Below are 24,842 nucleotides of genomic sequence, written 5' to 3'. Positions count from 1 at the left end.
CCTATAATCCTGCTTCGGGGAGGCTTGGTAGAGTGGATGGCTTGAGTTTAGGAGCCCTGTTTCGTGATACCGCATGTTGATCAGGTGCCCGCACTAAGCTTGACATCAGCATGGATCTGCTAGAGGAATCTAGTAGGTGCAGGTTAGCTAAGGAGGAGCGTAGTGGGTCAGGAGGGAAACCTAGCAGCCAAAAGTTCCCGTGTTCGGCAGTAGTGGGATCGTGCCAGTGAGTGGGCGTCATGCAACAGCCTCAACAAAATAGCCAAACCTCTATCTTTTTTTTTGTCGTTAAAACTACCGAGATCAAACAAACATGCGTTCTACAATATATGGTATCATTAATCAAAGTCCCAGCAATACCCTTTTCAACTAATACCTAAAGAATACATTATATTCCATGTCTCATCTAACTTGGGGAGCAAAAATAAAATTACACCATGCCAACAGCATCCCGTATTCCCAAGCGGTCACCCATCCAAGTACTAACGGGACCCGACATAGCTTAACTTCCGGGAGCTGACGAGACCGGGTGAGTTCTATGTGGTATGGCCGTTGACATCAATTCAGTCGCCATTACCCGACCATATTCGCCTCTAAATCTAGTTCTAATGCTTGCTTACTTTCTGTTCGAAATACACACCAACCTTAGCCAAACAAACGAGGACATATAAGTACATTTGTCAATGGACAACCGAATATAAAATTTGATAATATTTCCAAACGCCACTATTTTTGGCTAACTGTCATTTTTAATTTTCTCGTTCCGGGGATGTCCGATCAATGAGCCAACAATCCAAGTGTCATAAGGCTAACGATTGCTTCCCTTACTTAGCTTGCGTTGCATAAGGATCTCAGAGTCAGAGAGATTAGATAGAGCTGCCCGAAGAAACCACCAACGTACAAGCCTCTCGGCTGTGCCGTGCGCTTCGCGCTTTACTTAGCTTGCGTTGCATAAGGATCTCAGAGCCAGAGAGATTAGATAGAGCTGCCCGAAGAAACCACCAACGTACAAGCCTCTCGGCTGTGCCGTGCGCTTCGCGCACGGCGTTTCAAATATCTTTCAGCAACAAAGAGGTTGGAGGACGTCTAGTAGCCTCTCGGCTGTGCCGTGCGCTTCGCGCACGGCGTTTCAAATATCTTTCAGCAACAAAGAGGTTGGAGGACGTCTAGTAGGCAATATCCAGTAAAAAATACGTTCCTTCCATTTTCAACTAATGCCAAAATAATACATTGTAGTCCATGTAGTATCACCCATCTTGGGAAGCACTTCAATTCAATTGGATTCACAAAAATAAAATAATTCCATGCCAACAGCATCCCGTATTCCCAAGCGGTCACCCATCCAAGTACTAACGGGACCCGACATAGCTTAACTTCCGGGAGCTGACGAGACCGGGTGAGTTCTATGTGGTATGGCCGTTGACATTAAACTAGACGCAATTACCCGACCATATTCGCCTCTAATCTATTACTTGTGCTTGAGATTTATCTTTTTGAAATACACACTAATCTTACCAAAACCACCGAAAAACTATCAGTTTGTCATTTTACAAATGTTGTCAGTATGTAGTAGTAGAATATCTTTGTTTCCGCATACAGACGTTTTTAATTTTTCATTTATTCAAAGTGCCCAATCAGAAGACCGGGCGTTAAAAAAATAAGTCATATAGACTCATCAATGCTCCTAACCACGGAAATCTTTAGTAAAAGGCGAAAGATTTATCCGGGTATTGATTAGAAACCAGAGTAAATAACAGTGGTATGCCTTGTATTTATATTCATTTCAAAATTTTGAAGTGCGCTTGTAAGGTTTTTTTTCGAAACATGCGTTTACATATCAAAATCCTTGTGCAATTCTTTATCAATGGGTACAGTTATTTTAAAGTAAATATCATGTATAAAGCTCGTTAACATGTTTTTGAACGAAACAGTTGTGCGCAGTGTTATTTTTGAAAAAAATGAACGATCTTTATGGTACAAGCCCAACACGTAGGTGGTGGGATCAGATGTTTACCCCGACATTCACCCTACAGCGGTTAACAATTTATTGAACTTCCCCTTTAAACATGGTGGAATCTTTTCACCTTGTCATTTGGAATCACCTTTTCAAATATTTTCCCCGTGTTCACAATGTTCCAACTGACTGATATTAATGGCCTTCAGCGAACGAATTAATCAGCCTTGTCTGACGTGCAATACCAACTAAATGGAAACAAAAATCACTTATACGATTTCACTTTCACCGTTTAATGTTATAAACACACTATGCAACACTCCAATTTTTCTAACTGACTGTAATTTTTTTTTTCTTGTACGCTGAAATGCTCCTGATGGAGCTATCAAAAATTGCCGACGACAAAGATTATTTCACTTCATCGTGGCGGGGTATTGGTTAAAGTTTTCAACTAGCAATAATCACACCTCGGGAGACCCTCATTGGTTATGATATTGCCACTGCGCAAAGCTAAATTATAATCAGAAAAGCAAGTCTACTTAAGCATTTGCTGAATTCGTTCTGCTTGGACGTGTTGGACCAACAATTTCGTTCAGAAATATTCATTTAGATTACCCTAGGCAAATTTTAATTTCCATCTCCCATTGGACTAATACCAACAGGGGACAGTTCATTACATACATGAAATAATTTTTGTCTTAATATCGGGTCAAATACTTGAAATTCTGTAAATGTGTATTTTTCTTCCATACATTTCAACAACTTCCTGCACACACAAAAAAAGGGAGGGGGAATTTCAGGTTTTCATTCCAAATTGTTTTTCACATTATGAACTATTGAAGTGAGCGAGCATTACTTTCCAACCAAACAAAATTTATAGTTAATCTGCGTGTTGACGTGAAAAATCAGTTTTCCTTGCCGTGACCAGGATTCGAACCTGGGTTACTACGGATTCATATCTAGTAGGTACCACAACGTAGGGTCCTAACCACTAGACGATCACGGCCAATCCATTGGCCATGATGATTTATATTAAAGTAGCTAAACATGAATTTCATTACTTTGTTGTTTCTTCCCAGAAAGAAAATCTGATGCTTCGCGTATTCCCAAGCGGTCAACCCTACCGTTTACTAACGGGACCAGATTTAGTTCAACTTCCGGCAGATGACAAGAATTTTTCTTACATTTATAGTGTGTTCAGGGAACGGCGCGAACGCAGTCCCCCACTACCAAAAATTGTACTCCCGAGTTAATCACATTTGGATTAATCGCAAGGGTCAGCCCATCCTTAGTGCAATGGAAAGGCCTCGCCCTGGAGGAACCACCTTGGTGATCATGGTTGCCTCTGAGCCAGGTAAGTATGATTGTGGATGCTTTTTCACTTTGTTTAATACTTTGTATACAGCAGAACAATATTGACAAAGAGTGTTCAAGTATTTGACTGACGTTTAGAGAATACCACCCACTTTCTTTCATCGACTTGAATTACGAACTCGAGCAAAATATAGTAAATAAAGCTCAGTATTTATTTCATGGTCTTGATCTTTGCAAATACTTTTCAAGAAACAAATTGCTTGTTTTTTTTCATTTGGTCGTCCAATTGGCAAATAAGAAAATAAGAAAATCGACTTTTCATATGAAAATACACGCATCTTCATATTTAAAAAAAAAACATCACATCGAAAGATGAACAGTACTAATTAGTTAACACAATCAAGTACGTATTTTTTTATGCTTTTCTTGATATTACGAAAAAAATACAATTAGAAAAAATTACAAACATGTCTACATGACAGTTTTGCAATTATACATGGTCTTTTATTATACGGTGCTAAGACAATTTCTGTTTTATTCAATATGTTCTCCCTCATAGAGGGTGAGCCGATCCCGGAGGTACTGCAATACCGGGTCAACCCGTGGCGGGAGCAGTGCAAGCACTGTATTCCCACCGTATGCCAAAAATCAGTTTAATATTCTGGGGTCCATTTGAACCCGTATCAGATATTAAGCTGATAAGAACAGATACTACACTTTGATCTTAGCCAAAAGGCCGAGAAGCGATAATGTTACAAGGATTACTGCCCAAAATAACCACTGAGGTTCAACACATTTCCGGTGGTGTACGAAGAATACTCATATCACTCAAAACATTCAAGAAATGCTATAAAATATTGAGTTGTTCATTTTTCCAGACGCGACCACTTGATGCTTATAAAGTTCATTTTCATTTGTTTTATTATGCTCATACTGTATTAAGGGAGATACAATTTACGCTGAAGGCGTTGCAAATTTTACTCTCGTTATCACACTAGGTCCTTTTTTTTCAGAATATGGCTTTGCCACGCCACCTGACGACAAAAGCTCTGAACGATAATTAATCATGATTAAATAACAATAACTAAAAGAATGCAATACGATCATAAAGTCATGACACATCCTCAAATTGACCAACCTCACTTTCACAATTTATTTTGCCATACAAGCAGATGATTTAAGGACACGAATACCTGGAATTATTATTAAGATTTATCTCTTTAGATTTTCAAGAATTTAAATTTGTTTTATCATCTCAACCACTCTGAACACGCTAGTTTCCTTCCGCTATTTCACATGGATTTAACGGAAACGGTCCTCAATGACTGTGTTTGATGCTGTCGAGACAGCTACACTCACAGCCTGTTTCACGCTCAGAAACCAGCGTCTTAACTCGTCATCGTGGGTTGAAAGGAGACAAGTTTCTGGTGGGAAACAAGTCAAGATATACTACAGAAATGATCCTGTGAAGTATGATCTTAAATGCAATGTTATTTTGCAGAACTCTAAATAAGGTTTGTACGATCAATGAGCTTTGGCGTAAATTACAGTGCATAGATCGATATTTCGGAATATTAAATTGAGATTTGCAATACTTGACGCACACAGTACATACATTGTCAGGTCTTGCATTTTGTTCATTTATTGAAACACCGAGAAGCTCTTTAATAGTTATAGAACAAGTGACGAGACCAATTTTGGACACAATAAAGAATCCGCGTGCTCATCAAATCAATTTATTACAGTAATGTATTATCGATTGAGAGCCCATTTATCAGCTGGGTGTTTGGCGTGCACCTATAATCCTGCTTCGGGGAGGCTTGGTAGAGTGGATGGCTTGAGTTTAGGAGCCCTGTTTCGTGATACCGCATGTTGATCAGGTGCCCGCACTAAGCTTGACATCAGCATGGATCTGCTAGAGGAATCTAGTAGGTGCAGGTTAGCTAAGGAGGAGCGTAGTGGGTCAGGAGGGAAACCTAGCAGCCAAAAGTTCCCGTGTTCGGCAGTAGTGGGATCGTGCCAGTGAGTGGGCGTCATGCAACAGCCTCAACAAAATAGCCAAACCTCTATCTTTTTTTTTGTCGTTAAAACTACCGAGATCAAACAAACATGCGTTCTACAATATATGGTATCATTAATCAAAGTCCCAGCAATACCCTTTTCAACTAATACCTAAAGAATACATTATATTCCATGTCTCATCTAACTTGGGGAGCAAAAATAAAATTACACCATGCCAACAGCATCCCGTATTCCCAAGCGGTCACCCATCCAAGTACTAACGGGACCCGACATAGCTTAACTTCCGGGAGCTGACGAGACCGGGTGAGTTCTATGTGGTATGGCCGTTGACATAAATTCAGTCGCCATTACCCGACCATATTCGCCTCTAAATCTAGTTCTAATGCTTGCTTACTTTCTGTTCGAAATACACACCAACCTTAGCCAAACAAACGAGGACATATAAGTACATTTGTCAATGGACAACCGAATATAAAATTTGATAATATTTCCAAACGCCACTATTTTTGGCTAACTGTCATTTTTAATTTTCTCGTTCCGGGGATGTCCGATCAATGAGCCAACAATCCAAGTGTCATAAGGCTAACGATTGCTTCCCTTACTTAGCTTGCGTTGCATAAGGATCTCAGAGTCAGAGAGATTAGATAGAGCTGCCCGAAGAAACCACCAACGTACAAGCCTCTCGGCTGTGCCGTGCGCTTCGCGCTTTACTTAGCTTGCGTTGCATAAGGATCTCAGAGCCAGAGAGATTAGATAGAGCTGCCCGAAGAAACCACCAACGTACAAGCCTCTCGGCTGTGCCGTGCGCTTCGCGCACGGCGTTTCAAATATCTTTCAGCAACAAAGAGGTTGGAGGACGTCTAGTAGCCTCTCGGCTGTACTTTCTGTTCGAAATACACACCAACCTTAGCCAAACAAACGAGGACATATAAGTACATTTGTCAATGGACAACCGAATATAAAATTTGATAATATTTCCAAACGCCACTATTTTTGGCTAACTGTCATTTTTAATTTTCTCGTTCCGGGGATGTCCGATCAATGAGCCAACAATCCAAGTGTCATAAGGCTAACGATTGCTTCCCTTACTTAGCTTGCGTTGCATAAGGATCTCAGAGTCAGAGAGATTAGATAGAGCTGCCCGAAGAAACCACCAACGTACAAGCCTCTCGGCTGTGCCGTGCGCTTCGCGCTTTACTTAGCTTGCGTTGCATAAGGATCTCAGAGCCAGAGAGATTAGATAGAGCTGCCCGAAGAAACCACCAACGTACAAGCCTCTCGGCTGTGCCGTGCGCTTCGCGCACGGCGTTTCAAATATCTTTCAGCAACAAAGAGGTTGGAGGACGTCTAGTAGCCTCTCGGCTGTGCCGTGCGCTTCGCGCACGGCGTTTCAAATATCTTTCAGCAACAAAGAGGTTGGAGGACGTCTAGTAGGCAATATCCAGTAAAAAATACGTTCCTTCCATTTTCAACTAATGCCAAAATAATACATTGTAGTCCATGTAGTATCACCCATCTTGGGAAGCACTTCAATTCAATTGGATTCACAAAAATAAAATAATTCCATGCCAACAGCATCCCGTATTCCCAAGCGGTCACCCATCCAAGTACTAACGGGACCCGACATAGCTTAACTTCCGGGAGCTGACGAGACCGGGTGAGTTCTATGTGGTATGGCCGTTGACATTAAACTAGACGCAATTACCCGACCATATTCGCCTCTAATCTATTACTTGTGCTTGAGATTTATCTTTTTGAAATACACACTAATCTTACCAAAACCACCGAAAAACTATCAGTTTGTCATTTTACAAATGTTGTCAGTATGTAGTAGTAGAATATCTTTGTTTCCGCATACAGACGTTTTTAATTTTTCATTTATTCAAAGTGCCCAATCAGAAGACCGGGCGTTAAAAAAATAAGTCATATAGACTCATCAATGCTCCTAACCACGGAAATCTTTAGTAAAAGGCGAAAGATTTATCCGGGTATTGATTAGAAACCAGAGTAAATAACAGTGGTATGCCTTGTATTTATATTCATTTCAAAATTTTGAAGTGCGCTTGTAAGGTTTTTTTTCGAAACATGCGTTTACATATCAAAATCCTTGTGCAATTCTTTATCAATGGGTACAGTTATTTTAAAGTAAATATCATGTATAAAGCTCGTTAACATGTTTTTGAACGAAACAGTTGTGCGCAGTGTTATTTTTGAAAAAAATGAACGATCTTTATGGTACAAGCCCAACACGTAGGTGGTGGGATCAGATGTTTACCCCGACATTCACCCTACAGCGGTTAACAATTTATTGAACTTCCCCTTTAAACATGGTGGAATCTTTTCACCTTGTCATTTGGAATCACCTTTTCAAATATTTTCCCCGTGTTCACAATGTTCCAACTGACTGATATTAATGGCCTTCAGCGAACGAATTAATCAGCCTTGTCTGACGTGCAATACCAACTAAATGGAAACAAAAATCACTTATACGATTTCACTTTCACCGTTTAATGTTATAAACACACTATGCAACACTCCAATTTTTCTAACTGACTGTAATTTTTTTTTTCTTGTACGCTGAAATGCTCCTGATGGAGCTATCAAAAATTGCCGACGACAAAGATTATTTCACTTCATCGTGGCGGGGTATTGGTTAAAGTTTTCAACTAGCAATAATCACACCTCGGGAGACCCTCATTGGTTATGATATTGCCACTGCGCAAAGCTAAATTATAATCAGAAAAGCAAGTCTACTTAAGCATTTGCTGAATTCGTTCTGCTTGGACGTGTTGGACCAACAATTTCGTTCAGAAATATTCATTTAGATTACCCTAGGCAAATTTTAATTTCCATCTCCCATTGGACTAATACCAACAGGGGACAGTTCATTACATACATGAAATAATTTTTGTCTTAATATCGGGTCAAATACTTGAAATTCTGTAAATGTGTATTTTTCTTCCATACATTTCAACAACTTCCTGCACACACAAAAAAAGGGAGGGGGAATTTCAGGTTTTCATTCCAAATTGTTTTTCACATTATGAACTATTGAAGTGAGCGAGCATTACTTTCCAACCAAACAAAATTTATAGTTAATCTGCGTGTTGACGTGAAAAATCAGTTTTCAGTGCCGTGACCAGGATTCGAACCTGGGTTACTACGGATTCATATCTAGTAGGTACCACAACGTAGGGTCCTAACCACTAGACGATCACGGCCAATCCATTGGCCATGATGATTTATATTAAAGTAGCTAAACATGAATTTCATTACTTTGTTGTTTCTTCCCAGAAAGAAAATCTGATGCTTCGCGTATTCCCAAGCGGTCAACCCTACCGTTTACTAACGGGACCAGATTTAGTTCAACTTCCGGCAGATGACAAGAATTTTTCTTACATTTATAGTGTGTTCAGGGAACGGCGCGAACGCAGTCCCCCACTACCAAAAATTGTACTCCCGAGTTAATCACATTTGGATTAATCGCAAGGGTCAGCCCATCCTTAGTGCAATGGAAAGGCCTCGCCCTGGAGGAACCACCTTGGTGATCATGGTTGCCTCTGAGCCAGGTAAGTATGATTGTGGATGCTTTTTCACTTTGTTTAATACTTTGTATACAGCAGAACAATATTGACAAAGAGTGTTCAAGTATTTGACTGACGTTTAGAGAATACCACCCACTTTCTTTCATCGACTTGAATTACGAACTCGAGCAAAATATAGTAAATAAAGCTCAGTATTTATTTCATGGTCTTGATCTTTGCAAATACTTTTCAAGAAACAAATTGCTTGTTTTTTTTCATTTGGTCGTCCAATTGGCAAATAAGAAAATAAGAAAATCGACTTTTCATATGAAAATACACGCATCTTCATATTTTAAAAAAAAACATCACATCGAAAGATGAACAGTACTAATTAGTTAACACAATCAAGTACGTATTTTTTTATGCTTTTCTTGATATTACGAAAAAAATACAATTAGAAAAAATTACAAACATGTCTACATGACAGTTTTGCAATTATACATGGTCTTTTATTATACGGTGCTAAGACAATTTCTGTTTTATTCAATATGTTCTCCCTCATAGAGGGTGAGCCGATCCCGGAGGTACTGCAATACCGGGTCAACCCGTGGCGGGAGCAGTGCAAGCACTGTATTCCCACCGTATGCCAAAAATCAGTTTAATATTCTGGGGTCCATTTGAACCCGTATCAGATATTAAGCTGATAAGAACAGATACTACACTTTGATCTTAGCCAAAAGGCCGAGAAGCGATAATGTTACAAGGATTACTGCCCAAAATAACCACTGAGGTTCAACACATTTCCGGTGGTGTACGAAGAATACTCATATCACTCAAAACATTCAAGAAATGCTATAAAATATTGAGTTGTTCATTTTTCCAGACGCGACCACTTGATGCTTATAAAGTTCATTTTCATTTGTTTTATTATGCTCATACTGTATTAAGGGAGATACAATTTACGCTGAAGGCGTTGCAAATTTTACTCTCGTTATCACACTAGGTCCTTTTTTTTCAGAATATGGCTTTGCCACGCCACCTGACGACAAAAGCTCTGAACGATAATTAATCATGATTAAATAACAATAACTAAAAGAATGCAATACGATCATAAAGTCATGACACATCCTCAAATTGACCAACCTCACTTTCACAATTTATTTTGCCATACAAGCAGATGATTTAAGGACACGAATACCTGGAATTATTATTAAGATTTATCTCTTTAGATTTTCAAGAATTTAAATTTGTTTTATCATCTCAACCACTCTGAACACGCAAGTTTCCTTCCGCTATTTCACATGGATTTAACGGAAACGGTCCTCAATGACTGTGTTTGATGCTGTCGAGACAGCTACACTCACAGCCTGTTTCACGCTCAGAAACCAGCGTCTTAACTCGTCATCGTGGGTTGAAAGGAGACAAGTTTCTGGTGGGAAACAAGTCAAGATATACTACAGAAATGATCCTGTGAAGTATGATCTTAAATGCAATGTTATTTTGCAGAACTCTAAATAAGGTTTGTACGATCAATGAGCTTTGGCGTAAATTACAGTGCATAGATCGATATTTCGGAATATTAAATTGAGATTTGCAATACTTGACGCACACAGTACATACATTGTCAGGTCTTGCATTTTGTTCATTTATTGAAACACCGAGAAGCTCTTTAATAGTTATAGAACAAGTGACGAGACCAATTTTGGACACAATAAAGAATCCGCGTGCTCATCAAATCAATTTATTACAGTAATGTATTATCGATTGAGAGCCCATTTATCAGCTGGGTGTTTGGCGTGCACCTATAATCCTGCTTCGGGGAGGCTTGGTAGAGTGGATGGCTTGAGTTTAGGAGCCCTGTTTCGTGATACCGCATGTTGATCAGGTGCCCGCACTAAGCTTGACATCAGCATGGATCTGCTAGAGGAATCTAGTAGGTGCAGGTTAGCTAAGGAGGAGCGTAGTGGGTCAGGAGGGAAACCTAGCAGCCAAAAGTTCCCGTGTTCGGCAGTAGTGGGATCGTGCCAGTGAGTGGGCGTCATGCAACAGCCTCAACAAAATAGCCAAACCTCTATCTTTTTTTTTGTCGTTAAAACTACCGAGATCAAACAAACATGCGTTCTACAATATATGGTATCATTAATCAAAGTCCCAGCAATACCCTTTTCAACTAATACCTAAAGAATACATTATATTCCATGTCTCATCTAACTTGGGGAGCAAAAATAAAATTACACCATGCCAACAGCATCCCGTATTCCCAAGCGGTCACCCATCCAAGTACTAACGGGACCCGACATAGCTTAACTTCCGGGAGCTGACGAGACCGGGTGAGTTCTATGTGGTGTGGCCGTTGACATCAATTCAGTCGCCATTACCCGACCATATTCGCCTCTAAATCTAGTTCTAATGCTTGCTTACTTTCTGTTCGAAATACACACCAACCTTAGCCAAACAAACGAGGACATATAAGTACATTTGTCAATGGACAACCGAATATAAAATTTGATAATATTTCCAAACGCCACTATTTTTGGCTAACTGTCATTTTTAATTTTCTCGTTCCGGGGATGTCCGATCAATGAGCCAACAATCCAAGTGTCATAAGGCTAACGATTGCTTCCCTTACTTAGCTTGCGTTGCATAAGGATCTCAGAGTCAGAGAGATTAGATAGAGCTGCCCGAAGAAACCACCAACGTACAAGCCTCTCGGCTGTGCCGTGCGCTTCGCGCTTTACTTAGCTTGCGTTGCATAAGGATCTCAGAGCCAGAGAGATTAGATAGAGCTGCCCGAAGAAACCACCAACGTACAAGCCTCTCGGCTGTGCCGTGCGCTTCGCGCACGGCGTTTCAAATATCTTTCAGCAACAAAGAGGTTGGAGGACGTCTAGTAGCCTCTCGGCTGTACTTTCTGTTCGAAATACACACCAACCTTAGCCAAACAAACGAGGACATATAAGTACATTTGTCAATGGACAACCGAATATAAAATTTGATAATATTTCCAAACGCCACTATTTTTGGCTAACTGTCATTTTTAATTTTCTCGTTCCGGGGATGTCCGATCAATGAGCCAACAATCCAAGTGTCATAAGGCTAACGATTGCTTCCCTTACTTAGCTTGCGTTGCATAAGGATCTCAGAGTCAGAGAGATTAGATAGAGCTGCCCGAAGAAACCACCAACGTACAAGCCTCTCGGCTGTGCCGTGCGCTTCGCGCTTTACTTAGCTTGCGTTGCATAAGGATCTCAGAGCCAGAGAGATTAGATAGAGCTGCCCGAAGAAACCACCAACGTACAAGCCTCTCGGCTGTGCCGTGCGCTTCGCGCACGGCGTTTCAAATATCTTTCAGCAACAAAGAGGTTGGAGGACGTCTAGTAGCCTCTCGGCTGTGCCGTGCGCTTCGCGCACGGCGTTTCAAATATCTTTCAGCAACAAAGAGGTTGGAGGACGTCTAGTAGGCAATATCCAGTAAAAAATACGTTCCTTCCATTTTCAACTAATGCCAAAATAATACATTGTAGTCCATGTAGTATCACCCATCTTGGGAAGCACTTCAATTCAATTGGATTCACAAAAATAAAATAATTCCATGCCAACAGCATCCCGTATTCCCAAGCGGTCACCCATCCAAGTACTAACGGGACCCGACATAGCTTAACTTCCGGGAGCTGACGAGACCGGGTGAGTTCTATGTGGTATGGCCGTTGACATTAAACTAGACGCAATTACCCGACCATATTCGCCTCTAATCTATTACTTGTGCTTGAGATTTATCTTTTTGAAATACACACTAATCTTACCAAAACCACCGAAAAACTATCAGTTTGTCATTTTACAAATGTTGTCAGTATGTAGTAGTAGAATATCTTTGTTTCCGCATACAGACGTTTTTAATTTTTCATTTATTCAAAGTGCCCAATCAGAAGACCGGGCGTTAAAAAAATAAGTCATATAGACTCATCAATGCTCCTAACCACGGAAATCTTTAGTAAAAGGCGAAAGATTTATCCGGGTATTGATTAGAAACCAGAGTAAATAACAGTGGTATGCCTTGTATTTATATTCATTTCAAAATTTTGAAGTGCGCTTGTAAGGTTTTTTTTCGAAACATGCGTTTACATATCAAAATCCTTGTGCAATTCTTTATCAATGGGTACAGTTATTTTAAAGTAAATATCATGTATAAAGCTCGTTAACATGTTTTTGAACGAAACAGTTGTGCGCAGTGTTATTTTTGAAAAAAATGAACGATCTTTATGGTACAAGCCCAACACGTAGGTGGTGGGATCAGATGTTTACCCCGACATTCACCCTACAGCGGTTAACAATTTATTGAACTTCCCCTTTAAACATGGTGGAATCTTTTCACCTTGTCATTTGGAATCACCTTTTCAAATATTTTCCCCGTGTTCACAATGTTCCAACTGACTGATATTAATGGCCTTCAGCGAACGAATTAATCAGCCTTGTCTGACGTGCAATACCAACTAAATGGAAACAAAAATCACTTATACGATTTCACTTTCACCGTTTAATGTTATAAACACACTATGCAACACTCCAATTTTTCTAACTGACTGTAATTTTTTTTTTCTTGTACGCTGAAATGCTCCTGATGGAGCTATCAAAAATTGCCGACGACAAAGATTATTTCACTTCATCGTGGCGGGGTATTGGTTAAAGTTTTCAACTAGCAATAATCACACCTCGGGAGACCCTCATTGGTTATGATATTGCCACTGCGCAAAGCTAAATTATAATCAGAAAAGCAAGTCTACTTAAGCATTTGCTGAATTCGTTCTGCTTGGACGTGTTGGACCAACAATTTCGTTCAGAAATATTCATTTAGATTACCCTAGGCAAATTTTAATTTCCATCTCCCATTGGACTAATACCAACAGGGGACAGTTCATTACATACATGAAATAATTTTTGTCTTAATATCGGGTCAAATACTTGAAATTCTGTAAATGTGTATTTTTCTTCCATACATTTCAACAACTTCCTGCACACACAAAAAAAGGGAGGGGGAATTTCAGGTTTTCATTCCAAATTGTTTTTCACATTATGAACTATTGAAGTGAGCGAGCATTACTTTCCAACCAAACAAAATTTATAGTTAATCTGCGTGTTGACGTGAAAAATCAGTTTTCAGTGCCGTGACCAGGATTCGAACCTGGGTTACTACGGATTCATATCTAGTAGGTACCACAACGTAGGGTCCTAACCACTAGACGATCACGGCCAATCCATTGGCCATGATGATTTATATTAAAGTAGCTAAACATGAATTTCATTACTTTGTTGTTTCTTCCCAGAAAGAAAATCTGATGCTTCGCGTATTCCCAAGCGGTCAACCCTACCGTTTACTAACGGGACCAGATTTAGTTCAACTTCCGGCAGATGACAAGAATTTTTCTTACATTTATAGTGTGTTCAGGGAACGGCGCGAACGCAGTCCCCCACTACCAAAAATTGTACTCCCGAGTTAATCACATTTGGATTAATCGCAAGGGTCAGCCCATCCTTAGTGCAATGGAAAGGCCTCGCCCTGGAGGAACCACCTTGGTGATCATGGTTGCCTCTGAGCCAGGTAAGTATGATTGTGGATGCTTTTTCACTTTGTTTAATACTTTGTATACAGCAGAACAATATTGACAAAGAGTGTTCAAGTATTTGACTGACGTTTAGAGAATACCACCCACTTTCTTTCATCGACTTGAATTACGAACTCGAGCAAAATATAGTAAATAAAGCTCAGTATTTATTTCATGGTCTTGATCTTTGCAAATACTTTTCAAGAAACAAATTGCTTGTTTTTTTTCATTTGGTCGTCCAATTGGCAAATAAGAAAATAAGAAAATCGACTTTTCATATGAAAATACACGCATCTTCATATTTTAAAAAAAAACATCACATCGAAAGATGAACAGTACTAATTAGTTAACACAATCAAGTACGTATTTTTTTATGCTTTTCTTGATATTACGAAAAAAATACAATTAGAAAAAATTACAAACATGTCTACATGACAGTTTTGCAATTATACATGGTCTTTTATTATACGGTGCTAAGACAATTTCTGTTTTATTCAATATGTTCTCCCTCATAGAGGGTGAGCCGATCCCGGAGGTACTGCAATACCGGGTCAACCCGTGGCGGGAGCAGTGCAAGCACTGTATTCCCACCGTATGCCAAAAATCAGTTTAATATTCTGGGGTCCATTTGAACCCGTATCAGATATTAAGCTGATAAGAACAGATACTACACTTTGATCTTAGCCAAAAGGCCGAGAAGCGATAATGTTACAAGGATTACTGCCCAAAATAACCACTGAGGTTCAACACATTTCCGGTGGTGTACGAAGAATACTCATATCACTCAAAACATTCAAGAAATGCTATAAAATATTGAGTTGTTCATTTTTCCAGACGCGACCACTTGATGCTTATAAAGTTCATTTTCATTTGTTTTATTATGCTCATACTGTATTAAGGGAGATACAATTTACGCTGAAGGCGTTGCAAATTTTACTCTCGTTATCACACTAGGTCCTTTTTTTTCAGAATATGGCTTTGCCACGCCACCTGACGACAAAAGCTCTGAACGATAATTAATCATGATTAAATAACAATAACTAAAAGAATGCAATACGATCATAAAGTCATGACACATCCTCAAATTGACCAACCTCACTTTCACAATTTATTTTGCCATACAAGCAGATGATTTAAGGACACGAATACCTGGAATTATTATTAAGATTTATCTCTTTAGATTTTCAAGAATTTAAATTTGTTTTATCATCTCAACCACTCTGAACACGCTAGTTTCCTTCCGCTATTTCACATGGATTTAACGGAAACGGTCCTCAATGACTGTGTTTGATGCTGTCGAGACAGCTACACTCACAGCCTGTTTCACGCTCAGAAACCAGCGTCTTAACTCGTCATCGTGGGTTGAAAGGAGACAAGTTTCTGGTGGGAAACAAGTCAAGATATACTACAGAAATGATCCTGTGAAGTATGATCTTAAATGCAATGTTATTTTGCAGAACTCTAAATAAGGTTTGTACGATCAATGAGCTTTGGCGTAAATTACAGTGCATAGATCGATATTTCGGAATATTAAATTGAGATTTGCAATACTTGACGCACACAGTACATACATTGTCAGGTCTTGCATTTTGTTCATTTATTGAAACACCGAGAAGCTCTTTAATAGTTATAGAACAAGTGACGAGACCAATTTTGGACACAATAAAGAATCCGCGTGCTCATCAAATCAATTTATTACAGTAATGTATTATCGATTGAGAGCCCATTTATCAGCTGGGTGTTTGGCGTGCACCTATAATCCTGCTTCGGGGAGGCTTGGTAGAGTGGATGGCTTGAGTTTAGGAGCCCTGTTTCGTGATACCGCATGTTGATCAGGTGCCCGCACTAAGCTTGACATCAGCATGGATCTGCTAGAGGAATCTAGTAGGTGCAGGTTAGCTAAGGAGGAGCGTAGTGGGTCAGGAGGGAAACCTAGCAGCCAAAAGTTCCCGTGTTCGGCAGTAGTGGGATCGTGCCAGTGAGTGGGCGTCATGCAACAGCCTCAACAAAATAGCCAAACCTCTATCTTTTTTTTTGTCGTTAAAACTACCGAGATCAAACAAACATGCGTTCTACAATATATGGTATCATTAATCAAAGTCCCAGCAATACCCTTTTCAACTAATACCTAAAGAATACATTATATTCCATGTCTCATCTAACTTGGGGAGCAAAAATAAAATTACACCATGCCAACAGCATCCCGTATTCCCAAGCGGTCACCCATCCAAGTACTAACGGGACCCGACATAGCTTAACTTCCGGGAGCTGACGAGACCGGGTGAGTTCTATGTGGTGTGGCCGTTGACATCAATTCAGTCGCCATTACCCGACCATATTCGCCTCTAAATCTAGTTCTAATGCTTGCTTACTTTCTGTTCGAAATACACACCAACCTTAGCCAAACAAACGAGGACATATAAGTACATTTGTCAATGGACAACCGAATATAAAATTTGATAATATTTCCAAACGCCACTATTTTTGGCTAACTGTCATTTTTAATTTTCTCGTTCCGGGGATGTCCGATCAATGAGCCAACAATCCAAGTGTCATAAGGCTAACGATTGCTTCCCTTACTTAGCTTGCGTTGCATAAGGATCTCAGAGTCAGAGAGATTAGATAGAGCTGCCCGAAGAAACCACCAACGTACAAGCCTCTCGGCTGTGCCGTGCGCTTCGCGCTTTACTTAGCTTGCGTTGCATAAGGATCTCAGAGCCAGAGAGATTAGATAGAGCTGCCCGAAGAAACCACCAACGTACAAGCCTCTCGGCTGTGCCGTGCGCTTCGCGCACGGCGTTTCAAATATCTTTCAGCAACAAAGAGGTTGGAGGACGTCTAGTAGCCTCTCGGCTGTACTTTCTGTTCGAAATACACACCAACCTTAGCCAAACAAACGAGGACATATAAGTACATTTGTCAATGGACAACCGAATATAAAATTTGATAATATTTCCAAACGCCACTATTTTTGGCTAACTGTCATTTTTAATTTTCTCGTTCCGGGGATGTCCGATCAATGAGCCAACAATCCAAGTGTCATAAGGCTAACGATTGCTTCCCTTACTTAGCTTGCGTTGCATAAGGATCTCAGAGTCAGAGAGATTAGATAGAGCTGCCCGAAGAAACCACCAACGTACAAGCCTCTCGGCTGTGCCGTGCGCTTCGCGCTTTACTTAGCTTGCGTTGCATAAGGATCTCAGAGCCAGAGAGATTAGATAGAGCTGCCCGAAGAAACCACCAACGTACAAGCCTCTCGGCTGTGCCGTGCGCTTCGCGCACGGCGTTTCAAATATCTTTCAGCAACAAAGAGGTTGGAGGACGTCTAGTAGCCTCTCGGCTGTGCCGTGCGCTTCGCGCACGGCGTTTCAAATATCTTTCAGCAACAAAGAGGTTGGAGGACGTCTAGTAGGCAATATCCAGTAAAAAATACGTTCCTTCCATTTTCAACTAATGCCAAAATAATACATTGTAGTCCATGTAGTATCACCCATCTTGGGAAGCACTTCAATTCAATTGGATTCACAAAAATAAAATAATTCCATGCCAACAGCATCCCGTATTCCCAAGCGGTCACCCATCCAAGTACTAACGGGACCCGACATAGCTTAACTTCCGGGAGCTGACGAGACCGGGTGAGTTCTATGTGGTATGGCCGTTGACATTAAACTAGACGCAATTACCCGACCATATTCGCCTCTAATCTATTACTTGTGCTTGAGATTTATCTTTTTGAAATACACACTAATCTTACCAAAACCACCGAAAAACTATCAGTTTGTCATTTTACAAATGTTGTCAGTATGTAGTAGTAGAATATCTTTGTTTCCGCATACAGACGTTTTTAATTTTTCATTTATTCAAAGTGCCCAATCAGAAGACCGGGCGTTAAAAAAATAAGTCATATAGACTCATCAATGCTCCTAACCACGGAAATCTTTAGTAAAAGGCGAAAGATTTATCCGGGTATTGATTAGAAACCAGAGTAAATAACAGTGGTATGCCTTGTATTTATATTCATTTCAAAATTTTGAAGTGCGCTTGTAAGGTTTTTTTTCGAAACATGCGTTTACATATCAAAATCCTTGTGCAATTCTTTATCAATGGGTACAGTTATTTTAAAGTAAATATCATGTATAAAGCTCGTTAACATGTTTTTGAACGAAACAGTTGTGCGCAGTGTTATTTTTGAAAAAAATGAACGATCTTTATGGTACAAGCCCAACACGTAGGTGGTGGGATCAGATGTTTACCCCGACATTCACCCTACAGCGGTTAACAATTTATTGAACTTCCCCTTTAAACATGGTGGAATCTTTTCACCTTGTCATTTGGAATCACCTTTTCAAATATTTTCCCCGTGTTCACAATGTTCCAACTGACTGATATTAATGGCCTTCAGCGAACGAATTAATCAGCCTTGTCTGACGTGCAATACCAACTAAATGGAAACAAAAATCACTTATACGATTTCACTTTCACCGTTTAATGTTATAAACACACTATGCAACACTCCAATTTTTCTAACTGACTGTAATTTTTTTTTTCTTGTACGCTGAAATGCTCCTGATGGAGCTATCAAAAATTGCCGACGACAAAGATTATTTCACTTCATCGTGGCGGGGTATTGGTTAAAGTTTTCAACTAGCAATAATCACACCTCGGGAGACCCTCATTGGTTATGATATTGCCACTGCGCAAAGCTAAATTATAATCAGAAAAGCAAGTCTACTTAAGCATTTGCTGAATTCGTTCTGCTTGGACGTGTTGGACCAACAATTTCGTTCAGAAATATTCATTTAGATTACCCTAGGCAAATTTTAATTTCCATCTCCCATTGGACTAATACCAACAGGGGACAGTTCATTACATACATGAAATAATTTTTGTCTTAATATCGGGTCAAATACTTGAAATTCTGTAAATGTGTATTTTTCTTCCATACATTTCAACAACTTCCTGCACACACAAAAAAAGGGAGGGGGAATTTCAGGTTTTCATTCCAAATTGTTTTTCACATTATGAACTATTGAAGTGAGCGAGCATTACTTTCCAACCAAACAAAATTTATAGTTAATCTGCGTGTTGACGTGAAAAATCAGTTTTCAGTGCCGTGACCAGGATTCGAACCTGGGTTACTACGGATTCATATCTAGTAGGTACCACAACGTAGGGTCCTAACCACTAGACGATCACGGCCAATCCATTGGCCATGATGATTTATATTAAAGTAGCTAAACATGAATTTCATTACTTTGTTGTTTCTTCCCAGAAAGAAAATCTGATGCTTCGCGTATTCCCAAGCGGTCAACCCTACCGTTTACTAACGGGACCAGATTTAGTTCAACTTCCGGCAGATGACAAGAATTTTTCTTACATTTATAGTGTGTTCAGGGAACGGCGCGAACGCAGTCCCCCACTACCAAAAATTGTACTCCCGAGTTAATCACATTTGGATTAATCGCAAGGGTCAGCCCATCCTTAGTGCAATGGAAAGGCCTCGCCCTGGAGGAACCACCTTGGTGATCATGGTTGCCTCTGAGCCAGGTAAGTATGATTGTGGATGCTTTTTCACTTTGTTGAATACTTTGTATACAGCAGAACAATATTGACAAAGAGTGTTCAAGTATTTGACTGACGTTTAGAGAATACCACCCACTTTCTTTCATCGACTTGAATTACGAACTCGAGCAAAATATAGTAAATAAAGCTCAGTATTTATTTCATGGTCTTGATCTTTGCAAATACTTTTCAAGAAACAAATTGCTTGTTTTTTTTCATTTGGTCGTCCAATTGGCAAATAAGAAAATAAGAAAATCGACTTTTCATATGAAAATACACGCATCTTCATATTTTAAAAAAAAACATCACATCGAAAGATGAACAGTACTAATTAGTTAACACAATCAAGTACGTATTTTTTTATGCTTTTCTTGATATTACGAAAAAAATACAATTAGAAAAAATTACAAACATGTCTACATGACAGTTTTGCAATTATACATGGTCTTTTATTATACGGTGCTAAGACAATTTCTGTTTTATTCAATATGTTCTCCCTCATAGAGGGTGAGCCGATCCCGGAGGTACTGCAATACCGGGTCAACCCGTGGCGGGAGCAGTGCAAGCACTGTATTCCCACCGTATGCCAAAAATCAGTTTAATATTCTGGGGTCCATTTGAACCCGTATCAGATATTAAGCTGATAAGAACAGATACTACACTTTGATCTTAGCCAAAAGGCCGAGAAGCGATAATGTTACAAGGATTACTGCCCAAAATAACCACTGAGGTTCAACACATTTCCGGTGGTGTACGAAGAATACTCATATCACTCAAAACATTCAAGAAATGCTATAAAATATTGAGTTGTTCATTTTTCCAGACGCGACCACTTGATGCTTATAAAGTTCATTTTCATTTGTTTTATTATGCTCATACTGTATTAAGGGAGATACAATTTACGCTGAAGGCGTTGCAAATTTTACTCTCGTTATCACACTAGGTCCTTTTTTTTCAGAATATGGCTTTGCCACGCCACCTGACGACAAAAGCTCTGAACGATAATTAATCATGATTAAATAACAATAACTAAAAGAATGCAATACGATCATAAAGTCATGACACATCCTCAAATTGACCAACCTCACTTTCACAATTTATTTTGCCATACAAGCAGATGATTTAAGGACACGAATACCTGGAATTATTATTAAGATTTATCTCTTTAGATTTTCAAGAATTTAAATTTGTTTTATCATCTCAACCACTCTGAACACGCTAGTTTCCTTCCGCTATTTCACATGGATTTAACGGAAACGGTCCTCAATGACTGTGTTTGATGCTGTCGAGACAGCTACACTCACAGCCTGTTTCACGCTCAGAAACCAGCGTCTTAACTCGTCATCGTGGGTTGAAAGGAGACAAGTTTCTGGTGGGAAACAAGTCAAGATATACTACAGAAATGATCCTGTGAAGTATGATCTTAAATGCAATGTTATTTTGCAGAACTCTAAATAAGGTTTGTACGATCAATGAGCTTTGGCGTAAATTACAGTGCATAGATCGATATTTCGGAATATTAAATTGAGATTTGCAATACTTGACGCACACAGTACATACATTGTCAGGTCTTGCATTTTGTTCATTTATTGAAACACCGAGAAGCTCTTTAATAGTTATAGAACAAGTGACGAGACCAATTTTGGACACAATAAAGAATCCGCGTGCTCATCAAATCAATTTATTACAGTAATGTATTATCGATTGAGAGCCCATTTATCAGCTGGGTGTTTGGCGTGCACCTATAATCCTGCTTCGGGGAGGCTTGGTAGAGTGGATGGCTTGAGTTTAGGAGCCCTGTTTCGTGATACCGCATGTTGATCAGGTGCCCGCACTAAGCTTGACATCAGCATGGATCTGCTAGAGGAATCTAGTAGGTGCAGGTTAGCTAAGGAGGAGCGTAGTGGGTCAGGAGGGAAACCTAGCAGCCAAAAGTTCCCGTGTTCGGCAGTAGTGGGATCGTGCCAGTGAGTGGGCGTCATGCAACAGCCTCAACAAAATAGCCAAACCTCTATCTTTTTTTTGTCGTTAAAACTACCGAGATCAAACAAACATGCGTTCTACAATATATGGTATCATTAATCAAAGTCCCAGCAATACCCTTTTCAACTAATACCTAAAGAATACATTATATTCCATGTCTCATCTAACTTGGGGAGCAAAAATAAAATTACACCATGCCAACAGCATCCCGTATTCCCAAGCGGTCACCCATCCAAGTACTAACGGGACCCGACATAGCTTAACTTCCGGGAGCTGACGAGACCGGGTGAGTTCTATGTGGTGTGGCCGTTGACATCAATTCAGTCGCCATTACCCGACCATATTCGCCTCTAAATCTAGTTCTAATGCTTGCTTACTTTCTGTTCGAAATACACACCAACCTTAGCCAAACAAACGAGGACATATAAGTACATTTGTCAATGGACAACCGAATATAAAATTTGATAATATTTCCAAACGCCACTATTTTTGGCTAACTGTCATTTTTAATTTTCTCGTTCCGGGGATGTCCGATCAATGAGCCAACAATCCAAGTGTCATAAGGCTAACGATTGCTTCCCTTACTTAGCTTGCGTTGCATAAGGATCTCAGAGTCAGAGAGATTAGATAGAGCTGCCCGAAGAAACCACCAACGTACAAGCCTCTCGGCTGTGCCGTGCGCTTCGCGCTTTACTTAGCTTGCGTTGCATAAGGATCTCAGAGCCAGAGAGATTAGATAGAGCTGCCCGAAGAAACCACCAACGTACAAGCCTCTCGGCTGTGCCGTGCGCTTCGCGCACGGCGTTTCAAATATCTTTCAGCAACAAAGAGGTTGGAGGACGTCTAGTAGCCTCTCGGCTGTACTTTCTGTTCGAAATACACACCAACCTTAGCCAAACAAACGAGGACATATAAGTACATTTGTCAATGGACAACCGAATATAAAATTTGATAATATTTCCAAACGCCACTATTTTTGGCTAACTGTCATTTTTAATTTTCTCGTTCCGGGGATGTCCGATCAATGAGCCAACAATCCAAGTGTCATAAGGCTAACGATTGCTTCCCTTACTTAGCTTGCGTTGCATAAGGATCTCAGAGTCAGAGAGATTAGATAGAGCTGCCCGAAGAAACCACCAACGTACAAGCCTCTCGGCTGTGCCGTGCGCTTCGCGCTTTACTTAGCTTGCGTTGCATAAGGATCTCAGAGCCAGAGAGATTAGATAGAGCTGCCCGAAGAAACCACCAACGTACAAGCCTCTCGGCTGTGCCGTGCGCTTCGCGCACGGCGTTTCAAATATCTTTCAGCAACAAAGAGGTTGGAGGACGTCTAGTAGCCTCTCGGCTGTGCCGTGCGCTTCGCGCACGGCGTTTCAAATATCTTTCAGCAACAAAGAGGTTGGAGGACGTCTAGTAGGCAATATCCAGTAAAAAATACGTTCCTTCCATTTTCAACTAATGCCAAAATAATACATTGTAGTCCATGTAGTATCACCCATCTTGGGAAGCACTTCAATTCAATTGGATTCACAAAAATAAAATAATTCCATGCCAACAGCATCCCGTATTCCCAAGCGGTCACCCATCCAAGTACTAACGGGACCCGACATAGCTTAACTTCCGGGAGCTGACGAGACCGGGTGAGTTCTATGTGGTATGGCCGTTGACATTAAACTAGACGCAATTACCCGACCATATTCGCCTCTAATCTATTACTTGTGCTTGAGATTTATCTTTTTGAAATACACACTAATCTTACCAAAACCACCGAAAAACTATCAGTTTGTCATTTTACAAATGTTGTCAGTATGTAGTAGTAGAATATCTTTGTTTCCGCATACAGACGTTTTTAATTTTTCATTTATTCAAAGTGCCCAATCAGAAGACCGGGCGTTAAAAAAATAAGTCATATAGACTCATCAATGCTCCTAACCACGGAAATCTTTAGTAAAAGGCGAAAGATTTATCCGGGTATTGATTAGAAACCAGAGTAAATAACAGTGGTATGCCTTGTATTTATATTCATTTCAAAATTTTGAAGTGCGCTTGTAAGGTTTTTTTTCGAAACATGCGTTTACATATCAAAATCCTTGTGCAATTCTTTATCAATGGGTACAGTTATTTTAAAGTAAATATCATGTATAAAGCTCGTTAACATGTTTTTGAACGAAACAGTTGTGCGCAGTGTTATTTTTGAAAAAAATGAACGATCTTTATGGTACAAGCCCAACACGTAGGTGGTGGGATCAGATGTTTACCCCGACATTCACCCTACAGCGGTTAACAATTTATTGAACTTCCCCTTTAAACATGGTGGAATCTTTTCACCTTGTCATTTGGAATCACCTTTTCAAATATTTTCCCCGTGTTCACAATGTTCCAACTGACTGATATTAATGGCCTTCAGCGAACGAATTAATCAGCCTTGTCTGACGTGCAATACCAACTAAATGGAAACAAAAATCACTTATACGATTTCACTTTCACCGTTTAATGTTATAAACACACTATGCAACACTCCAATTTTTCTAACTGACTGTAATTTTTTTTTTCTTGTACGCTGAAATGCTCCTGATGGAGCTATCAAAAATTGCCGACGACAAAGATTATTTCACTTCATCGTGGCGGGGTATTGGTTAAAGTTTTCAACTAGCAATAATCACACCTCGGGAGACCCTCATTGGTTATGATATTGCCACTGCGCAAAGCTAAATTATAATCAGAAAAGCAAGTCTACTTAAGCATTTGCTGAATTCGTTCTGCTTGGACGTGTTGGACCAACAATTTCGTTCAGAAATATTCATTTAGATTACCCTAGGCAAATTTTAATTTCCATCTCCCATTGGACTAATACCAACAGGGGACAGTTCATTACATACATGA

General features: G+C 39.9%; 36 non-coding genes across 36 annotated transcripts; all 36 read right to left on the bottom strand.

The window, feature by feature from the left end:
• Positions 1-438: 438 nt before the first annotated feature.
• On the bottom strand, positions 439-557 carry LOC124317757. Its single transcript, XR_006912262.1, has one exon. It is a non-coding gene; the product is annotated as a 5S ribosomal RNA (ribosomal RNA).
• Positions 558-1,305: 748 nt separating this feature from the next.
• Positions 1,306-1,424, bottom strand: LOC124317745. Its single transcript, XR_006912251.1, has one exon. It is a non-coding gene; the product is annotated as a 5S ribosomal RNA (ribosomal RNA).
• Positions 1,425-1,627: 203 nt separating this feature from the next.
• Positions 1,628-1,750, bottom strand: LOC124317828. The gene has a single exon (XR_006912329.1). It is a non-coding gene; the product is annotated as a U5 spliceosomal RNA (small nuclear RNA).
• A 574-nt stretch (positions 1,751-2,324) lies between these two features.
• LOC124317783 lies at positions 2,325-2,466 on the bottom strand. The gene has a single exon (XR_006912287.1). It is a non-coding gene; the product is annotated as a U4 spliceosomal RNA (small nuclear RNA).
• A 404-nt stretch (positions 2,467-2,870) lies between these two features.
• Trnah-gug lies at positions 2,871-2,960 on the bottom strand. Its single transcript is given in 2 exon segments — positions 2,871-2,905; positions 2,924-2,960. It is a non-coding gene; the product is annotated as a tRNA-His (tRNA).
• A 192-nt stretch (positions 2,961-3,152) lies between these two features.
• Positions 3,153-3,316, bottom strand: LOC124317646. The gene has a single exon (XR_006912162.1). It is a non-coding gene; the product is annotated as a U1 spliceosomal RNA (small nuclear RNA).
• Positions 3,317-3,825: 509 nt separating this feature from the next.
• LOC124317692 lies at positions 3,826-4,016 on the bottom strand. The gene has a single exon (XR_006912204.1). It is a non-coding gene; the product is annotated as a U2 spliceosomal RNA (small nuclear RNA).
• Positions 4,017-4,526: 510 nt separating this feature from the next.
• On the bottom strand, positions 4,527-4,748 carry LOC124317737. The gene has a single exon (XR_006912243.1). It is a non-coding gene; the product is annotated as a small nucleolar RNA U3 (small nucleolar RNA).
• Positions 4,749-5,502: 754 nt separating this feature from the next.
• Positions 5,503-5,621, bottom strand: LOC124317733. Its single transcript, XR_006912240.1, has one exon. It is a non-coding gene; the product is annotated as a 5S ribosomal RNA (ribosomal RNA).
• A 1,235-nt stretch (positions 5,622-6,856) lies between these two features.
• On the bottom strand, positions 6,857-6,975 carry LOC124317722. Its single transcript, XR_006912229.1, has one exon. It is a non-coding gene; the product is annotated as a 5S ribosomal RNA (ribosomal RNA).
• A 203-nt stretch (positions 6,976-7,178) lies between these two features.
• On the bottom strand, positions 7,179-7,301 carry LOC124317826. Its single transcript, XR_006912327.1, has one exon. It is a non-coding gene; the product is annotated as a U5 spliceosomal RNA (small nuclear RNA).
• A 574-nt stretch (positions 7,302-7,875) lies between these two features.
• On the bottom strand, positions 7,876-8,017 carry LOC124317782. Its single transcript, XR_006912286.1, has one exon. It is a non-coding gene; the product is annotated as a U4 spliceosomal RNA (small nuclear RNA).
• A 404-nt stretch (positions 8,018-8,421) lies between these two features.
• Trnah-gug lies at positions 8,422-8,511 on the bottom strand. The gene is given in 2 exon segments: positions 8,422-8,456; positions 8,475-8,511. It is a non-coding gene; the product is annotated as a tRNA-His (tRNA).
• Positions 8,512-8,703: 192 nt separating this feature from the next.
• Positions 8,704-8,867, bottom strand: LOC124317645. Its single transcript, XR_006912161.1, has one exon. It is a non-coding gene; the product is annotated as a U1 spliceosomal RNA (small nuclear RNA).
• Positions 8,868-9,376: 509 nt separating this feature from the next.
• Positions 9,377-9,567, bottom strand: LOC124317691. The gene has a single exon (XR_006912203.1). It is a non-coding gene; the product is annotated as a U2 spliceosomal RNA (small nuclear RNA).
• Positions 9,568-10,077: 510 nt separating this feature from the next.
• On the bottom strand, positions 10,078-10,299 carry LOC124317763. The gene has a single exon (XR_006912268.1). It is a non-coding gene; the product is annotated as a small nucleolar RNA U3 (small nucleolar RNA).
• Positions 10,300-11,053: 754 nt separating this feature from the next.
• On the bottom strand, positions 11,054-11,172 carry LOC124317621. The gene has a single exon (XR_006912138.1). It is a non-coding gene; the product is annotated as a 5S ribosomal RNA (ribosomal RNA).
• Positions 11,173-12,407: 1,235 nt separating this feature from the next.
• LOC124317710 lies at positions 12,408-12,526 on the bottom strand. The gene has a single exon (XR_006912221.1). It is a non-coding gene; the product is annotated as a 5S ribosomal RNA (ribosomal RNA).
• Positions 12,527-12,729: 203 nt separating this feature from the next.
• Positions 12,730-12,852, bottom strand: LOC124317825. The gene has a single exon (XR_006912326.1). It is a non-coding gene; the product is annotated as a U5 spliceosomal RNA (small nuclear RNA).
• A 574-nt stretch (positions 12,853-13,426) lies between these two features.
• LOC124317781 lies at positions 13,427-13,568 on the bottom strand. Its single transcript, XR_006912285.1, has one exon. It is a non-coding gene; the product is annotated as a U4 spliceosomal RNA (small nuclear RNA).
• Positions 13,569-13,972: 404 nt separating this feature from the next.
• Positions 13,973-14,062, bottom strand: Trnah-gug. Its single transcript is given in 2 exon segments — positions 13,973-14,007; positions 14,026-14,062. It is a non-coding gene; the product is annotated as a tRNA-His (tRNA).
• A 192-nt stretch (positions 14,063-14,254) lies between these two features.
• On the bottom strand, positions 14,255-14,418 carry LOC124317644. Its single transcript, XR_006912160.1, has one exon. It is a non-coding gene; the product is annotated as a U1 spliceosomal RNA (small nuclear RNA).
• Positions 14,419-14,927: 509 nt separating this feature from the next.
• Positions 14,928-15,118, bottom strand: LOC124317690. Its single transcript, XR_006912202.1, has one exon. It is a non-coding gene; the product is annotated as a U2 spliceosomal RNA (small nuclear RNA).
• Positions 15,119-15,628: 510 nt separating this feature from the next.
• Positions 15,629-15,850, bottom strand: LOC124317735. The gene has a single exon (XR_006912242.1). It is a non-coding gene; the product is annotated as a small nucleolar RNA U3 (small nucleolar RNA).
• A 754-nt stretch (positions 15,851-16,604) lies between these two features.
• LOC124317620 lies at positions 16,605-16,723 on the bottom strand. Its single transcript, XR_006912137.1, has one exon. It is a non-coding gene; the product is annotated as a 5S ribosomal RNA (ribosomal RNA).
• A 1,235-nt stretch (positions 16,724-17,958) lies between these two features.
• LOC124317698 lies at positions 17,959-18,077 on the bottom strand. Its single transcript, XR_006912210.1, has one exon. It is a non-coding gene; the product is annotated as a 5S ribosomal RNA (ribosomal RNA).
• A 203-nt stretch (positions 18,078-18,280) lies between these two features.
• Positions 18,281-18,403, bottom strand: LOC124317824. The gene has a single exon (XR_006912325.1). It is a non-coding gene; the product is annotated as a U5 spliceosomal RNA (small nuclear RNA).
• Positions 18,404-18,977: 574 nt separating this feature from the next.
• Positions 18,978-19,119, bottom strand: LOC124317779. The gene has a single exon (XR_006912283.1). It is a non-coding gene; the product is annotated as a U4 spliceosomal RNA (small nuclear RNA).
• A 404-nt stretch (positions 19,120-19,523) lies between these two features.
• On the bottom strand, positions 19,524-19,613 carry Trnah-gug. Its single transcript is given in 2 exon segments — positions 19,524-19,558; positions 19,577-19,613. It is a non-coding gene; the product is annotated as a tRNA-His (tRNA).
• Positions 19,614-19,805: 192 nt separating this feature from the next.
• Positions 19,806-19,969, bottom strand: LOC124317643. The gene has a single exon (XR_006912159.1). It is a non-coding gene; the product is annotated as a U1 spliceosomal RNA (small nuclear RNA).
• A 509-nt stretch (positions 19,970-20,478) lies between these two features.
• Positions 20,479-20,669, bottom strand: LOC124317688. Its single transcript, XR_006912201.1, has one exon. It is a non-coding gene; the product is annotated as a U2 spliceosomal RNA (small nuclear RNA).
• A 510-nt stretch (positions 20,670-21,179) lies between these two features.
• Positions 21,180-21,401, bottom strand: LOC124317734. The gene has a single exon (XR_006912241.1). It is a non-coding gene; the product is annotated as a small nucleolar RNA U3 (small nucleolar RNA).
• A 753-nt stretch (positions 21,402-22,154) lies between these two features.
• Positions 22,155-22,273, bottom strand: LOC124317619. The gene has a single exon (XR_006912136.1). It is a non-coding gene; the product is annotated as a 5S ribosomal RNA (ribosomal RNA).
• A 1,235-nt stretch (positions 22,274-23,508) lies between these two features.
• Positions 23,509-23,627, bottom strand: LOC124317686. The gene has a single exon (XR_006912199.1). It is a non-coding gene; the product is annotated as a 5S ribosomal RNA (ribosomal RNA).
• Positions 23,628-23,830: 203 nt separating this feature from the next.
• Positions 23,831-23,953, bottom strand: LOC124317823. The gene has a single exon (XR_006912324.1). It is a non-coding gene; the product is annotated as a U5 spliceosomal RNA (small nuclear RNA).
• A 574-nt stretch (positions 23,954-24,527) lies between these two features.
• On the bottom strand, positions 24,528-24,669 carry LOC124317778. The gene has a single exon (XR_006912282.1). It is a non-coding gene; the product is annotated as a U4 spliceosomal RNA (small nuclear RNA).
• Between the last annotated feature and the right edge of the window lie 173 nt (positions 24,670-24,842).

This window comes from Daphnia pulicaria, unplaced genomic scaffold (genome assembly GCF_021234035.1).
Source record: "Daphnia pulicaria isolate SC F1-1A unplaced genomic scaffold, SC_F0-13Bv2 h1tg000062l, whole genome shotgun sequence".
NCBI classification, from domain to species: Eukaryota; Metazoa; Arthropoda; class Branchiopoda; order Diplostraca; family Daphniidae; genus Daphnia; species Daphnia pulicaria.
This window is presented reverse-complemented; position numbering and strand designations above follow the sequence as displayed.